This window comes from Ursus arctos, unplaced genomic scaffold, assembly GCF_023065955.2.
Source record: "Ursus arctos isolate Adak ecotype North America unplaced genomic scaffold, UrsArc2.0 scaffold_10, whole genome shotgun sequence".
NCBI lineage: Eukaryota > Metazoa > Chordata > Mammalia > Carnivora > Ursidae > Ursus > Ursus arctos.
Window position 1 is genome coordinate 22,845,387 of NW_026622764.1, and position 15,048 is coordinate 22,860,434.

Below are 15,048 nucleotides of genomic sequence, written 5' to 3' on the forward strand. Positions count from 1 at the left end.
AAGAAATATTCAGATAGTGGTCCTTTATTGCAACAACTCAAAGTCTCACAAAAATCAGTTATAGATAGCTATGGGCTTTTGAATTATTCCTTATAAGTAATATCAGAAACAATAGTTTTAGTGGTTGGCTGGTTTAATGGATTTGACTTTTAGGCTTGGAAAGAATATCAAGAGAAGGGAGTACAAACATTTGTGAGGAAAGAGAAACCAATTGAATATTTAAAAACATGTTTTGCTCTAATTTAGTTCCTGATTTTGTTGATGATTCATCTTTTTGTTTAAGGCTTAAAAGTATTTTTCCTGACTGTGAGAGCACTATGAATTGAAGACTTAGACCATTATTAGCATAAATGTTTTCTTTTCCCCATTGAACTCTTATCACAGGAAATGGAATTCTTTTTACCTGAGGCATCACTTAGTAATTAAAGAAATGTGGTTTCCTAATGCTAATTTCTGTAATAAAAAGGAAATGTATGAACACATTAAATTGAAAATTGTAGTGATAATAAAAGGTACATTTCACATGTCTCACATAGAATAATGGTTTTCTTGCTTTCTAAAATAGAATACTCAAAAGAAGTTTTTTTTTTCATTTTATTTTCTCATACAATATTTATTCCATGAAATGACTAAATATGCAAATTGACTGCTTTATTTTTTTAAATTTTGTGAGCTTCTTTTTCCTTTAGAACTTTGTAGATTTCCGCATACATATTTTATATATATTTTGTTAGATTTATGACTATTTCATTTTTTTAATTTCTTTTTTTTTTTTTTAACTTATAGCAAGAATTACTACCAAACGCCACTCACTGGGCCAGGGATCCTTGTGGTGTTGATGAAAGACTTGCCCCTCATGTAGCACACTATCTACACTTGTGAATTCATCAGCCAGCCAGCAGCCTGAACTTCAAGCTTTAATAATGTCTGTATTTTATTTTTTGTGGCAATATGAGTGGTGCTGTATTTTTTATTTCAGTGTCAACTTACTTAGTGATAACATAAAAGAAAACAATTAATTTTTTAAACATACACTTTGTATCCTGCAATATTGCTATTATTGCTTTATTTGTTCCAGGGTTTTTTGTTGTTTGAGATTTTCTAAATAGACAGTTGTCATCTCTGACCAAAGATGATTTCATTTCTTCCTTCCAAATCTGTGTAAGTTTTATTCCTTTTCTTGTCTAACAGCATTAACTAAGACATCCAGTAAGATTTTTTTTTTAAAGATTTATGTATTTTAGAGAGTGGGGGGAAGGACAGCAAGAGAGGGAGAGAGTCTTAAGCAGATTCTGCACTGAGTGTGGAGGCCGATATGGGGCTCAATCTCACGACCCTGAGATCACAACCTGAGCTGAAACCAAGAGTCAGACGCTTAACCCACCATGCCACTCAGGCCCATCCAATAAGATCTTTAAAAAAAAAAAAAAGAGCAATGAGTGAACATCTTTGTGTTGTTCCTGATATTCATTAGAAAGCTTCCAGTTTCTCTGGACTCCGGGAAAGGAACTAAGGGTTACAGAAGGGAGAGGGGTGGGGAGATGGGGTATTAAGGAGGGCACATGTTGTGATGAGCACTGGGTGTTATACGTAACTAATGAATTGTTGAACACTACATCAAAAACTAATGATGTACTATATGTTGGCAAATTGAACATAATGAATAAATATATATAAAAGAAAGCTTCCAGTTTCTCAAATTAATTATGATGTTAGCTATAGAGGTTCTTTTTTTGAAGATGGTATTAACAAATTGAGGAAGTATCAAATTCCACTACCTAAGTTCTCTATTGTTAGTTTGATGACAGTTTTATTATAAATGCAGGCTGGATTTTGGCAAATGCTTTTTCTGCATATATTTATATGATCATATGATTTTTTGTAACAATAAAAAACCATTAATACTATCAGCAATTATAACAATATTTATTAAATAGTTAACATGTTTTGAATCTGGGTTAATTCCTCTTATATGGCCCATTTTATTTAACTATATCATTAAACCAATGTTTAAGATATTATCATCTGCTTTTTAGAGATGGTGAAATTTAAGTTCATAGATGTTAAATATCTTGCTCAAGAGTCACAAAGCAAATTAAGTGGTGCAACTGTTCATGAATTCAGAGATCCTAGTTTTAGAAGAAACTTCTAGTCACTATACTATTCAAATTTGCATGTTTTTGAACACCTCATTCACAAGTATTTTTTTAAGTGTTTTATTTATTGTGTATTTATTGATATAGTAGAAATCGGGAGGCAATTATGTTATTATCACATTTAAGAAGTTCATGGAGTCTTCAATAGTTATTCAACAATCTAAAGTGAATGAAAGGAAGTGGTTCTTCATGAGCAGCAAATCTACCTTATCTGATGGTATGTACCGAAGTCACACTGCCGCCACCACCACCAATATCACCATCAAAACCACCACCAGCACCACTACGACTCTGTAAGCCTAAAAGCTCCTTGAAAATTAAGCTCATGAATACTGTACTATCCACCCTTCTTAATAACTTTTTGAGACTGTGAATGTCTAAATTGATGGTTCATAGTATGATACACCCATTAATTAAAATTGTATACTTGTTTTGTTAAGAAACAAATAGAAAATATTGCCTCAGTAGTAAATAAAATAGTGATTCTCAAATTTCAAAGGCGAGTTTGATTTTTGTCTTTATTGTCATGATTCTGAGAGACATTTTTGAAATTTATATTCATTCTTCTTTTGGAACATTAGGAGAAACAAGACTATGGAGGAAATATTCTAGAAGAGAAAGATAAATTATTATTATGACTCAACATAATTGGAAACCAATTTGAAAAGATCATTTCATTAAGATAACTCTTTATAATTGGGTAAGTCTGTATGGGTTACAATAATAAATTGTCTCAGCATTAATATGAACACTGTGAACAAAGGTCCTTTTTTACTTTCTTTTTTTTTTTTTTTTTTTTGAGAAAGTGCGCACAAGTGAGGGAGAGGAGGAGAGTGACAGGGAGAGAAAGAATCTTAAGCAGGCTCTACATCCAGCATGGAACCAACTTGGGGCTCAATCCCATGACCCTGAGATCATGACCTGAGCCGAAATCAAGAGTCAGACGTTTAACCAACTGAGCCATCCCAATGTTCCAAGTGTTATTTTCATAATTAAAAATTATATATTAATTTTATACTTTAACTCATCCTTCCCTTAAATAGTAAATAGACATAAATAGATAAATAGTATGATTGTGTGATTTGTAATTGGATTGTAGCTCCATTCCCATCCCCTAGTGCTATTTCTAGTATCTCCTCTTTCTTGCTAGATGGTTTCAGGTTGCTGGTCTTGGAATAAACTGTTGCTTAGGGCACAAACGGCCTGTGTGACATAGCTGTGCAGAAAACCTTTACCACACCTGACAGAGGTGTACAGCTTTAGTGGTACTAGTGGAGTGTAATGGCATGTGCTGAATCTCCATGTTGTCATGGAGAGCACTGGCAACAAAGGACATTGTGTAGCTATGAGATGAGAAGGTACAGCTGGAATTATATAAGAGTACTTGTTCCACAGACTCCAGAATGACAGCTCAGTGAGATTTTGTAGCACACAGGCTGGGGAATAAAGGCCTGATAATTAGCCATTGATATGAATAGCAGTGATATCTGGGTCACTTTTGGTAGTTTTATACAATTAACTAAATAATTCATTATGATAATTTGGAAATTATTATAAGCAAAGCCTGAGAATATAGCTGATAATAGATATTTATTAAACATTAAGGGTCCCATTTTCCCATGTTTACTGAAAAATAATAGTTACAGTAACATCAACAACTACAAAATTACAAAGTATGTCTTTCACTAGAAGTTTATTTATAGAAGCATGTGAAGTATTCTAAGACTTAAGAGTCACAAATCTGAATGTCTTTACAATTTAATTGAGAATATGAAATAACTATACATCACAAATGTCTTTATTGTAAACTACTTGTATTGATGCAGAGTACTTTGGGTTCCTGAGTTGTTAGCAGATTATCTGCAGAGCCAGTGACTAGGTCCAAACTTTTATTTAAAAAAAAGAAAAGTATCATCACTTATTTTGGAAAACTTCGTCTGTCAAACTATTTATAAGAAGTAATGTTGTAAAGATAATGCTTCATTTCAAAGAATGTTGGAGCCCATGGGATTTTACAGGACATGTTCAAGGAATGTATACTTTTCATCATCCCACACTATAATGTGCAACATAATTTCCCTTTGAGAAGAATTAATGAAAACATATTTTGACATTATGATTATGGACATCTGTCTTTGTTTACATTCATCTCAGTTTAATGCAGAAAATGTCAAAGAAAGTATGTAGACTGAAAATTGTGTATCTTTCAGTTTTACTTTCATTGCTTAACACAAAGGGATAAAAACAGCATTGTGCTTCTTGTGTGGTAAGAGTTTTGCTAATGGATGTATAAAGCAAACAAAGCTGAAAGGAAATGTTTTATTGCTCCATTCTGGACCATGTGGATTTTTGTTGCTCTTGTTTTTATTTTGTTGTTGTTGTTGTTATTATTGTTTAAAGAATACTTAATTTGAAATGTCTGGAACTTCACAAAAATTTGGATTTGTACCAACACAAACTTTGTCTTAAAACATACTATAATTTTGCTTATTCTCTTGCCAAACAAAAGAAGTTACACATGTTTGGATATCCCTGGAAAAGCCAGAGAACTGAAAATAAGGAGGAAACTTATTTTGTTCAAACTATTTTAATATTTTGTCCCTTAACAATAATAACAAAAATAAATTTTTAAAAGTGTGTATGTATATATTTTTCTTTTTTTTATTTTATTGTTTTTTTATTATGTTAGTCACCGTACAGTATATCCTGGTTTCTGATGTTAAGTTCGATAATTCATTATATTTTTGATGACTAAACATAACTACACATTATTTAATTTTATTCAAATTAAAAGTTAATACTCTTTTAACCAAAACTACTTATAATACTGGGGTATGTCCTTTTATTATTAGTATAGTTGGATTCTAGCATTCACACTTTGTTTTAATCAGATATAATGTTTCAATAATTGTTTTCTTATGTATATGCTTCGAAAATCAAATTGTCTTTTTAATTGGCTCTTTTTTTCTAGAAAATCCAAAATTCAAACTATACAGCATAACATAGAGTTTACATTACTTATATATATATATATATATATATATATATATATATATATATATATATATATTTTAAAGATTTTATTTATTTATTTGACAGAGAGACAGCCAGCCAGATAGGGAACACAAGCAGGGGGAGTGGGAGAGGAAGAAGCAGGCTCCCAGCAGAGAAGCCTGATGTGGTACTGGATCCCATAACGCCGGGATCACACCCTGAGCCGAAGGCAGACGCTTAACGACTGCGCTACCCAGACGCCCCTACATTACTTATATTTTTATCTAGAAGATGCAACCAAACTGTATTTCAAGTGTGTATTCTTATTAATTTGCAAATCTTTCTTTTTCATAGATTTCAATGGCGTAACTTTCATAGGTTGAAATAATGGTAAATAGAGAGGAGGTAATTTTTGAACTCCTGTATTGAAATTTGGTCAAGTCTTCAAGATGGCTATGTTAATATTTCATGCAATAATAGGTCTTAATATGAATAAACAACCTTTCTATTTTAGAAATAATTGATTGATGTTCTCCTGTGCAAAATAAGACATAAACTCTCTTACACCACACCCACTCATGCATTTTTCCCTCTATTTAACCTACCAGTATTGTTTGCCACAGAGTAAAGTCAACCCTTGTTTATATTTCTGTGTCTATCTATAAACATATGGTTAACAGCTGAGAAATGTTGATTAGTGCTAAGAGCAGATAGCAGCTGCATCAGCTTCACCTGGCAGCTTTTCAGTTGGGGTTTATCCCTAAAATTTGAATCAAAGTCTTCATTTTAACAAGATTTTCCTGATGCACTTTTGAAGATTCTGACTCAGTAAATCTCTACTGAGACTTGAGATGCTGGATATCTAAAAATATCTGAAGTGATGCCAGTGCCACTAACCCTCCGACCACCCTTTGTAGCAAGAATGTCAGGAATCATGGTTATATTTCTTTCATTTGTTGTACAACAAAAGAAATAACATTTGTATCTCTTTTTTATTTCTTTTTTAAAAATAAATAGCTATCATTTATTCAGCCTTTTATTTTCTGACAGAAATCAACATTCCCTATATAGTCAAACATACCAAATAATAGATTTTTTTCCTTCACTTTAGGGAAAGAACACTGCAGTTACACAGACATTCTCCTGCGTTGATGTAGAATGACTGATCTCTACTTGAAACGCTGTAGTCCTGGGTCACCCTTTATTAATATGATGCCCTGAGCTATAGATTTTTGGGACCCAGTGTGAAATAAATGTATAGGGCCCTCTTTGTTTTAATACATTTTTTGAGGTTTTAAATTCACAGCAAAAATGATCAGAAAGTGGAGAGATTTAATAGATAACCAATGTTCCTATTATACATTACCTCTTCCAGAGTGGTACATCTCCCACCAGATTAGTGCATTTGTTACAATTAATGAACCTATATGGACACATTATTATCACTCAGAGTCCGTAATTTATATTAGGTATTGTTCTTGGTGTTGTATATTCTCTGGGTTTGGACTAATGTATAATGACATGTATCTGTCATTATTGTAGCATAAAGAGTTGTTTCAATGTCCTAAAAATCCTTTGTGCTCCATGAATTCATCCCTCTCCCCATACTCCAATCCCTGGAAAGCACTGGTCTTTTTACTGTCTCTATCATTATGCCTTTTCTAGAATGTTATATAGTTGGAATCTTATAAAATCTCAAAAATAAAATTATTCTGGTTCTAATAGAGCAATGTTTTCTCTCATCATGATCATTAAGACTACATGAACATTATTTTTCTATGTTTATTATAATGCTCAAATATCATTAAGAGTTTTTAATGGAATAATCCGAAATGACCATTTCAACCACTTTATTAACTATATAGGATTCAAGGAAATAGTCAAAATTCTTGCCCAATCAAGACAGACACTGACCCTAAACAGGCTGCAGGTAGATCAGTACATACAAGCTGAACATCATCTATGGGTTGAACATTTAAAAAATGAGGCAGCATAGTGAATTAGAAGTAAGTTAAAAGAGAATGCTTTCAAGAGTGGTCTTGGAACACTGAAATATATGCATTAGTAAAGAGTCAAGGAGACTGAAATAAAAAACTCAGATGTGCATTTCTTAGAAACCCATATATTATAAGTTTACTGTAAGTGTAGTCCATATTTCATCTGGACTCAATACCCTAACCATGAGAACAATTTATGCACCTGTGACACTCAAAATTAATTTGCTGATAAATGATGTAATTGTAAATACATTTCTAAAGTAAAAATAAATCACATACAACTAAATGTTATAATAAAATAGATATTATACTTCGTTTTTGATTTTTGTCCTTTTGAGAAAAATTTAAACCTATATTATATAACCAAAAAACCCCAGTAATTTGCTCATTTTCACTCTCTAGGCAGTTTTTACAAGAAGTCAGATGGCAAGTATCTAAATGGCTGAAATTGTCTATTCAATTCTGCTATGACCAAGTGAATTAAACAAAAAATGCCATCACAGTCCATTGAACATGATAATATATTACTGTCTTTTAGTTCTACATTATTTCACAGTATATATTTCTATCTGCTTCAAAGTTAAAGCAAATGTAAATGATATAATGGCACATAAAATTATCATATTCCTATTATTATTTAATGCAAGTGATTCCTCAATTTAATCTTTTTAAGGCTTTGTGTAACAAAGAAATATATTTAACTGTTTAAATAACAGGAACATTTGTTAATACGATGTACTTTTTCTGGAGAATTAAGAGCTGTTGTTTGTTGTTTATTAACTATTACCTGGTGTGGCATGAATAAACATACCTGAGACTTAATGTTTATTCTTGCAATGGCTTTTTAACTAAATAATAAGAGTAATTTTAAAATACATGCTGATGTTCTATATGTAATAGGACTTTGTGTGTTTATCTTAACTGAATTCTTTGCACATGGAAATGAATATGCTTTAGTCTCCTGGTAGCACTCACAAGTCCACTAATTCTTTTCCTAGAGGTCATTCCATAGCTCTCCCTCACATATCTCACTTAACAGATAGCCTCTCAAGAGTCTTTGTGACAAAATCACATCATCACTGATAATTGCAATTAATGACATAGTTCTGAAATGGGCAGACAGATTTAGTTGACACATAATAAGTAAAATTTTTGAAATTTTGATGTGCAGAACAATAATTTACAAATAAATACTTGGTCCTAGACACACACAGAAATATTCTATACTAAATGTTAGTCTGTTCGGCAATCATGTCAAATATATTGCAGCTAGAGGTAATACAGCTAATAGAAAGAATCCAATTTAATTTTGAAATATGTTCATAGAAAATTTATAGTATTCACCACACTAATTTCCATTCCATAAGTGGAAAATATATAATCAAAGTCAACTGTCAACCAAAACCTGGAGCAAATGACACTATAAAATTTAATAAGCCCTTGAAATCAGTGCAAAGCTAGGAGTAATTAGCTACCACCATTACTTTTATTTTTGGCTCTATCTGAGGCGAATTCCTGAGAATGGCTCCTATTTTCCTTAAAAATATGAATGGAAACACCTTCTCAGTTATCTTCTACTGCCAGTGGATTAATCAAAACAAGGAATTACAGGATGTACACATGCTAGCACAGCATGAATAAAGACATGTAATGCATGTTGCCCCCTTGAATCTTGGAGGCAGGGGTGATTGTTGCACATACACTGATGCCCACTCATGCTGTTCCATCTGCCAGCATCCATTCATTAAATTGTGGCAGGCTACCTTGTTGCCTTCTCAACACCATTTAATGTTGTATCATTAACTGATGTATGTATATATCCCCCTCCGTATCATACTGTGCTTCCCAAATGCAGCTCCACAGGAGAAATTGTTCTTAAATTTTTAACAACTTAGTCAAGAGGAAATTTTGTTCCCATATAGGAAATTATTTTGTTCACTCTGTTACAAATAATAAAGTCATATTCCAACCTTTTATTTTCCTTTCATAAGCAGAATACATTTTATCCTGACATTTGTTATTTATTGTTATTTGCATCTATTATTTTTGGTCTCAGAGTCAACAAACCAACAAAAAATAAAACAAATAAATAAATACAAATACCATTATGTTGCCTATCATCAACTGAGTTTGTTGGGTAATTTACTTTGGTTAATTCTCTACGTACCCTATTCTTAGAATCGGCCAATCTTTTGTGCTAAATGAGTTACAATAGGAAACTTTGCAACCTCAGTAATATTTTATATTTCTCAACTTAAAACTGGAGTAATAACAGTTAATTAACAGGACTTGTATGAATTATTAATAAAATAATATGTAATCCATAGCACAAATGGAGCACTCAACACATTACTCATCCTTAGAAGTTCCAAGGCATATTAAGAAGCTGAAAAGTATAGACTTCCTTCAATAATTCTTGAAAGAATTGGTTTCTTGGAATGTTTTAATCCATGCTTTTTGAAGTTACAGGTGATATGAATTTATAACACATACAGACACTCCTGAGTGTTTAAAAAATTTGAATTCAAATCCCATTATGTTTTCTAATCAGCTTGTGGTGATAACACTCCTAACACATATTTTTTACAATTCTTTGCTATTGAATATTAAAATCTTTATTTCAATTGACTTTCTTTATGTTTTCAATTTATGGTACTAGAGGAAATTTTATAGAAGCAGCTTCCCAATGAGTTTTTTAAGAAATGTATTTTAGGGACTAAATAGTATGTTTTAGCATTAGGGAAGTTCTGTTGCAGTATAAACCAAAGAAGAAAGTGGCGAATATCACTTAAGATAGGATGCCAAGTTCATAAAAGGAAAATATTGTCTATCTCAAATATATAGTCAAGGTAAAGAATCAAAAAGGAGTTTAATTAGTGAAGGTAGTCACTCAGAATGCTCTGTATAGGGAAATTAGGGATAGCTGGTTCACAAGTAATAAGACAAATAATGAAAGGCCATTTTTTTAAAAAAGTGGATGAGATTTTTTTTAAAAAGTATTTTAATATTGCAAAAACCCTTACTCAAATAAATATTATTATTTTTAGATATATAATCTACTCCTTACTAATAAGTAAGAACTACTAATAATATTAGTAGTAGTGATAATTAATTTCCAGTAATGCAACTTAATAATATGCATAAGATCAAATACAGTAAAATAACCATTGTCTAAGAAGGAAATAGCAAAGTGAAAATATGAAATAATCTGTCCTGATTCTGATTTTTGCTATTTTTTACTTTTAGCTAAGGGAGTTATATTGCTGATGTGGCCTGATTATCAAGAGCAAAAAGAGGCAGTCTAAGTGTGTGTTAGTCCTTTTAATGACAATATGAGATAATAATTAGTTAATTATTATTCACAGCAGTAGTAACAGAGATGGATATTAATTCTAAAGATGTCTAGATCTCAATGTATGCTGATTCTATTAAGCAGATTATTTCCACTTAATATCAATCCATGTGCCATTTCTCAAGTCCTTATCCTACTTTACTATGTTGGAATAATTTCCAAACACCTCCAAAATTAATATTGTATATATTATCTAATTTCATTATAATTTTAGTTTTAGCCTGAAATGTTTCTCACCCTTTACATAAATACTGTGCACCATTTATTAAGTTATTGTCTCTCAGCTCTGAAACTGCTATTTTGCACTCTATTTTGTGATGCAGAGCCTAAAATTGCAAAATATATTTCTGCTTTGCCAGCTACCACCCAGCCAGACAATGCCAACAGTGGCACTAAAGGGAGACTACAAGGTTAGGGGAGGAAAAATGGACTTCTACCTTCTTGGATACTTATTATTATTTTCTGCTGTAGTTATTATTCCTGCATTACAAAAAACCCCAAAAAATACAGTGGCAAAGAACTGCTTTTTTTTTTTAGATAAGGAATTAGCAGGTCTCTATGGCCTCAGTGTGGGGTCCCCTGAGCAACTGCAGTCAACTCTTGGCTAAGGCTGCAGTCATACGATCATCCCATGGCAATACTGGGCGATAATCCAGGATGGCTCATTTCTATTGCTATCAGTTGATGTTGGCTCTCAGATAGAAGTTCAACAGTGATTACAAGTGGCCTCTTCACCATGGCAGTCTTGGAACAACCTTTTACATGGCAGATAACTTACCCACAAGTGTTCCAACTGGATTGGGGGAAGTAAGATTTTCAGACCTAGCATCAGAAATTACACAGCATCACTTCTGATGCATTCCCTTGGTGACTGGTCTGATAATGATGCAGAGGAAGAGGACATAGACCCCCACCTTTTTCATATGAGGAACATCTAAGAAGTCTGGATTGCAGGACCATGGAACCCCTTTTCTAAATACAGATATAACACCTCACAGATCTGAATTCTAGTTCTTCATAGCCCCTCTTCCAAGCTTCAATGTTTTAATAATCTTCATTTTGTCCCTTTGGTTCCCCCAATCCTGAAGGGCAGCTTAATTTTATCTATTTACTTTTATAGTTACCTAATTCAAAATTTAATATTAAGTTAAGAACTGTTAATACTAAATGTCCTAAGCTAAAATACCTGTTGTGGTTTTTGCCTTCTCATTGAACACAACATTATGCATAAAAAATAAATATCTGGAGACAAGTGGAAACCCCTAAATTAATAATGTAAAAAATGAAATATTTCAAATTGCTTCTGAAGAATTTAATCATATCTGGATATACTGGTATTTTAAAGAAAATTATTTTATATGAATTACATAATTTTATCAAGGATTAACTATTGAGTTGTTTTTACTATGTTCAAATTCCTTAGGATATCTTCATCCTAAAAGTAATCCTATATTATAATGAAGTTTAATGTAGAATACTACTTTAGCTAAAATATGGAAGTATGTAGGAATTAACAAACTACTTAAATACTTAATTGCAGGAATTTTTATAAGAATTTATCTGGATGAAAATTTTCACTGTGATTACATTAAATTTTTACCATATTGTTGAATGAAGAATTTTTGCTACATATTACACATACACATGTGTGTATGTGCATAATTTATAAATTTATATATATACATATAGTGACAATTATTTCAATATGGACATTAATGCACACATAGTACATTATTCTCTTTATAGGATTTATCTTTAAATATGATATTGATTGATTTCCCTCAAATCAATTGTGTTTAAGTATATAATTCTAGTCATTTACTTGTTTGCTGAAATTAATTTTTTTCCATTCCTTGAAACATACTAATCCATAGTAGCTTCCAAACTCATCACTATCTGTAAAATTCTTTCTAGCTTTGACACTTCCGTGGTATGGGTTAGTTTTTTTTTTTTTTTTTTTTTTTAATCCTTTATTACTCTAGAGTTTAAAATTCTTGGAAAACATTTGTCCTTGAGTACATAGACCTCCAATCTTAACCTCATCTTCCAGAATTTCTAAATTCCCTCCTTATTAGCACCAAAAAAAATCACACTTTCCTTATCTCAAATTAGAAAATTGTATAGTAGATTTCTTTGCTTTTCTGTATCCTGGTGAGATAATGGAATAAAATATGATGAGACAGGGAAAAAAGTGTTAGGACAGTCTCAAAACTAAGAGAAAAATTCAAGAAAGAAGAGCTAAAATATTTGTGTTAGAATCCTGTTTTTTCACCTCTCTAACTCTGTAATACTGTGCAAGTTACTTAAGCTCTTTGTCCTTCAGCTTGCTCAACTTCAAAGGGTAACTAATTCATATAGCCATTAAGAAGATTAAATATGTTAAAAGATTAAATATGTTAAAAGATTTAAATCATTTAGAAATATTTGGCACATAGTAAGGGCTATAAATGTGTTAGCTATTGTTGTATCAACTACAAAGAAAGATTTACTTCTGAGGAGTATCCCTTACTTAAATTGTTTGTGATGTAATCACTAAAGTTATATAAGACCATAATGCATTTTCACAAAAGCAATTCTAAGTGGGTTTTGAGTATAAGGAAGGTGCTGTAAAGAAATTTCATTTTGAACATTTCTAAGAGATAAACACCATTCACAGATCTGAACCAATTAGATGTGCACCACAAAAATATAAAAAAGTGATGCAGTTTTTTGTATTCAGCCAAATATAAAAATATTAAATATATTAAAAATAAATACACCAGTTACCATAGTGTGAATTATGTAATGTATAGAATTACCAAACCACTGTGTTGTATATCTGAAACTTATATAACATTTTAAGTCAACTACACTTCAATGTTAATCAATTAACTAAAATATAAAATAGATTAATTAATAGATATTTACCTATATTTACCTTTTTAAATATGTACCATTATAATAATCTATTGATATTAGCCAATGCAGGAAAGGACTAACACTGGAAGGAGATAAAAAAAATTTAGTATTTAAGATCACATTAAATGATTATTTAAAAACTGTATGAATATTTAATCTCTTAAATTAATAAAAATCACTTAAATATAAACTGGAAATAATATAATCCGTGAAAAGATTTTAATAACAAAATTAATCACAGTCGAATGTTACACGCAGAAATATTTTAAGAAGTGTCTATGCTGTTAAACTAAAAAAGACTGAGAAATATATCTATATGTTACCTACCCAGACATTGGTCATTAGGTAACACCAAGCTATCAAAATAGCCAGTAGTTTACTAGGAATAAAAGCATGAAAGACTACTTTCTCGTTGGAGCGAAAATGCAAATTCCATTACAAGAAATGTTGCGTCAATACATTTGTATTGTTCATAGCAGCTGCAAAGGTGAAAAATAGCTTTGTTTGAATAATCAAAGAAGAAATGCACTGATCAAAAATTATATTATGCTTGTATTGAAATGTCAATTTACAGTTTACTAAATTGAATAGTCTCTCTTCTGATATTTTGTGATCCTAACAATCACAACGTTAAACAACCAAATTAATGCATTTTGTCTCTCACACTAATAAATTAAGTAGTCAGATAACTTCTGTATAAATGAAGACTATCTGTATTCCTGAGGCAAATGTTGCTTTAAATGAAAACATGGAAAAAGGAAGTTTAAGAACAAATGATAATATACAAGGTAAAGTCCAAGGATAAAATAAATAAATAATAAAAACCTATTCAGAGAAGAAAACCATATATATATTGTTTAAACTGGCTATAACTCATTAAATTTAAGTTATTTAAAAAATAAATTTTAAAAAAGAGAGCTGTTGCAGATACTTTATTTAGTATGCAACTGAAATTTAGAAAATCAGAGACCAGTTTTATATTGTGAAAAATATTTTCCTAATTTTGTATTACTTTTGTAGTATAAGATATAAACAAGTTTCAATTATATAATGACAAAAGAAAAAAAAACTTTGATATTTACATAGTTTTCTATAATGTAGGTTAATACATTTAGTCCCTGAGGACTCAAATTTCTTTCACAAAGTAAAAAACTAAATGAGAGGATATATACCCAAATAGCTGCGCCCCAAGTTTGGATTCCCATTTAATGCTATCCTTAAAACATAATCAGGTCCCTGAAATACCCAGTTATAGCAGTCAAAGAAGATACATATCACATAAACATAAATATAAATATATATGTATATATATTTAAGATTGAAGTTTGTGATAAATAACAGTATAATTCTATTTTCAAAAAAACATTTTCATAAAATCTATTTTGAGCTATAAATTTGTTACAATTTCATACCCTGGTTTAAATTTCCAAAACTGTAAAAAATAAAATTGTGAACATTAGGATGCCTCATAATTTGAACTATTTAATAAAAATTTTATGATTTAAGAGTTTGAGCCAATAATTTAATCATTGCTGAAATAACACTGAATTTCAAATATGCTTAATAAAATTTAGTAGCTTTGCATTGTAATTAGCAAGAGTTTGTTATTATCTATATATGTCTGTTTTATTCTATATACGTCTGTTTTATT

At 30.9% G+C, this 15,048-nt stretch overlaps 1 non-coding gene across 1 annotated transcript; it reads right to left on the reverse strand.

Moving 5' to 3' along the window:
- Positions 1-778: 778 nt before the first annotated feature.
- On the reverse strand, positions 779-931 carry LOC113251546 (small nucleolar RNA SNORA62/SNORA6 family). The gene has a single exon (XR_003314525.1). It is a non-coding gene; the product is annotated as a small nucleolar RNA SNORA62/SNORA6 family (small nucleolar RNA).
- Between the last annotated feature and the right edge of the window lie 14,117 nt (positions 932-15,048).